The sequence below is a fragment of the Mus caroli genome, chromosome 3 (assembly GCF_900094665.2).
Source record: "Mus caroli chromosome 3, CAROLI_EIJ_v1.1, whole genome shotgun sequence".
NCBI classification, from domain to species: domain Eukaryota; kingdom Metazoa; phylum Chordata; class Mammalia; order Rodentia; family Muridae; genus Mus; species Mus caroli.
The window spans coordinates 22,303,148-22,306,800 of NC_034572.1; the positions used below are offsets into that span (position 1 = coordinate 22,303,148).

The following is a 3,653-nucleotide window of genomic DNA, read 5'->3' on the forward strand; positions in this document are numbered from 1 at the left end:
CCCNNNNTNNNANTTGGAAACAATCACCCATGGAAGGAGTTACAGAGACAAAGTTTGGAGCTGAGACAAAAGGATGGATCATCTAGAGACTGCCATATCCAGGGATCCATCCCATAATTAGCCTCCAAACGATGACACCATTGCATACACTAGCAAGCGTTTGCTGAAAGTACCCTGATATAGCTGTCTCTTGTGAGACTAGGCCGGGGCCTAGCAAACACAGAAGTGGATGCTCACAGTCAGCTATTGGATGGATCACAGGGCCCCCAATGGAGGAGCTAGAGAAAGTATCCAAGGAGCTAAAGAGATCTGCAACCCTGTAGGTGCAACAACATTATGAACTAACCAGTACCCCGGAGCTCTTGACTCTAGCTGCATATGTATCAGAAGATGGCCTAGTCGGCCATCACTGGAAAGAGAGGCCCATTGGACACGCAAACTTTATATGCCCCAGTACAGGGGAACACCAGGGCCAAAAAATGGGAATGGGTGTGTAGGGGAGGGGGGGGTGGTGAGTCTGGGGAACTTTTGGTAAAGCATTTGAAATGAAAAAAATACCTAAAAAAAAAATATATTAAAAAAAAAAAAGAAAGCTCTCTTCGACCTCTAGGACCTAAGAACTGGAAAGTTAGGCAAGTAGGGAAGAAAGAAAGTTTAATTGAAGTATGGAGCCTGAGTTTGTTGTAACTCAGAGGTAAGTGCTTGTCTGGTCTGCTGAGGGCCCTGGGTTCTATACCTAACTGGAGTGGGTGGTAAATATCTTAAATATCAAACAAATATAACCAACAGTCTCCCCTTTACCTCAGAGGTTAATCTCACTTTATTCAAGTGTCTGATCCACTTTTTCAGATTGATAAAGGAGTCAGAGAGCGCTCCGATTCTTAGTGGAGACACAGTTTAAGCTGTCTGCCCTGAGGAAACAGTAAAGTACAGCTCTCCGTTTGGAGGTGGCGAGTCTATGTGTACAGGTACACAGTACACACCTACACAGAGCTGTAAAACTCAGTCAGACACCTGCTTCCTGGCTCCACTCTGCCTCCTCAAGATTATGCAGGAAGCCTCGTCTCAGTTTCCAAATGAAGGAAGCAGACATAGCACTAAGACTCAAATGCAGGTTGGGAAAGAAACTCAATAGGTACTGAAAGGACAAATAACCATTCATACAATATTCATAACTTGGTATTGTTTGTCTTATCCACGGCAATCATTTTTAAGTCTCCACAGAAGAGCTCCAATGGTGTCCTTACTCAGAAGCAAATGACCAACTTCATACAGCCTTCCTACCCCCCCTAAAACTCATCTCTAGGATAAAATACAAGGCTCTAAGTCACTTAAAGAAATGTTACGACATGACTTCCATCAACATTCTGCTAGATACCCATAAATCAGTGTCTTGTTTAGCCATTAGAGAAGCTTGAACCTGTGAGATGAGAGGGGGAGAGGGAGTGAGGGAGAGAAGGAGGGACCGGGAGAGAGGGAGAGAACTATTTTCAATGTTTAAAAAGAAAGAAAGAAAAAAATTTCTCCCTTTAAAAAAAAAAAATTAAGAGTCAGGTATAGTGGCACATGTTTTTAATCTCAGAGCTAGGGAGTCAGACACAGGTGGAGCTCTGAGTTCAAGGCCAATCTAGACTACACAGTGAATTCCAGGACCAGCAGAGCTATAGTGCATCCCTGCACAAACAAACAAATATGCCTTAGCCTTCTGAGGTGTTCACTACCATGTTTGCTTTTTCCAGGAAAAAACAAACAAACAAACAAACAAACAAACAAAAAAAACATGTATTTTTATTTGTTTTTCAATCTCCCAGACCCAAGGGGGAAAAGTGTGGAAACACAGCCTATAATCATGTGCGACTGTGTGCCAAAGCTTTACAATGCACTTTTAAGGATACTTTTAGTTTACATGACCCTCTTTAAAAAAAAAAAAAAAAAAAATCACCAAACAACTGACAATGTGTGGCCTAAAATTCCAGCACCCACAAAACAGAGGGAGGAGATACATAACTAAACCCTTTCTCACTACACCCCAAAACACTGGAAATGATTAAATGCATAGATCATTTATTTCCAGAACAGCTCCATAATATACAGCAAAAGAGCTACACGCTACACTAGTGATACAACCAGCATCTAGCACCCGACATCACCGCAAACTTAAGTGCACCAGGTCACTTTCTTCCTTTTCACATATTCTAGAGACTTTTTAAAAATAAACACAACGGAATCGTGATCATAAAAACAATCTATCTTTGACTCGGGATGTGACTCGGCTGCAGCGTGCATGAAGTCATCCGCGGGCACCTCAGAAACCAGGTAAGTTGAAAATACACCTGTAATCCGAGCACCCAGAAGAGGGGGTAGAGGCAGGCGGAGTTCCTTGTCACCCTAGGCTCCATATTCAAGTCTATGCTGGGGTACCTGAGATCTTATCTCACAAACACATGGATTCTTTTAAACAAATAGTCATTTCAGCTTTTCTTTTAAATAACCCTTTTTTTTCCATAAATAAGTCACCCCAGAGTAAGGAACCAAAACTACAATAGTGAATACGTTATTGATAACAGTGCAATTAGCGATTCTCATTTACTTAGAGCTCAATATTTTAGTCACTATCTTAAATCTTAACCTTGCCACTTTTTTAACGCTTGCAGACATCCTAAAAGACAAATGTCATTGTCATATCCAGTTTGTGGCTAAGAAAGTTGCTCACACAGCGACTCCTAGCCGGGTCTAACTCTGAGGGAGCTAAGTTAACCACTAACCACACACATCTGTGGCCAGGAAGGGGCGGGGCGGCCTGTGTTTTATATTTAAAAAAATTGAAAATCGGAATTCTACAGGAATTCCAGAGGGAAACCACAAAACAATCAAGGCAGCTCGGGGCTGCGGCCGGCGGGCGGCGGGCGGGCGGCCAAAATCCCGGTCCCAACTGCGCCCTTCACCCTGAGGCGCCGGACAGAAGCAGAATAGAGAACCCAGCCTCCCGCAAGGAAGGACCGGGACGAAAGCAGAGGGCAGGACAGGAGGCGGATGTGGGGAAGGAGGATGGAGGGGAGCGGGACAGACAGGTACGCAGCCCTGGGAGCTCACGGCGGCGGGAACGCCGGCCTTGGTCGCCACGGCCCGTGCTCAGTTCCGGGCTCCCGAATCCCTTCCCGTCCCCCACTCAACCCCGCAGTCCTCACCACGCTCAGAGATTTTAAAAAGTAACCACTGCGGCGCAGTCCTCGCTTAGCCTTCTCAAACACTGAGTCTCCTCCTCACAGGCGCCGCCATGGCTCGAGGGAGGCTGCCGCCTCCGATTCAAAAAAAACCCAATCGCTCTCTCTAAGAGCCATGCTGATTGGCGCGCTCTGTCAACCTCCTTTTGATAGGCTGGAACCTCGGGCGGACTGCCGATTGGTCAGTCTCAACGTCCGCCTTCGGGAGGCGCCGGCTGATTGGCTGTGAGTGTGATTCAAATCCGGTAAACGGCTGGAGCATGCGAACGTCGGCGGAGTGCCCGGATGTGGGCTTGAGGGGGCGTGGCTCCGCAGCGCCTCTGGATGCAGCAGTGTTTCTGTGGTTACCGCTTGTTTACTCCGTAAACAGCCCAGTTCCTGATGAACGGTCTCTCTACCATCACCTCCAACTTCAAGAAAAAGTACCAA

At 46.2% G+C, this 3,653-nt stretch overlaps 1 protein-coding gene across 1 annotated transcript in view; it reads right to left on the bottom strand.

The window, feature by feature from the left end:
* The window catches only part of Ect2 (epithelial cell transforming 2), a 57,170-nt gene extending 53,870 nt beyond the window's left edge, over window positions 1–3,300 (bottom strand). Inside the window, exon 1 of the mRNA XM_029474863.1 lies at window positions 3,189–3,300. The gene's annotated coding sequence lies outside the window, so the exon portion shown is untranslated. The remainder of the gene's footprint in view (window positions 1–3,188) is intronic.
* Window positions 3,301–3,653: the final 353 nt, after the last annotated feature.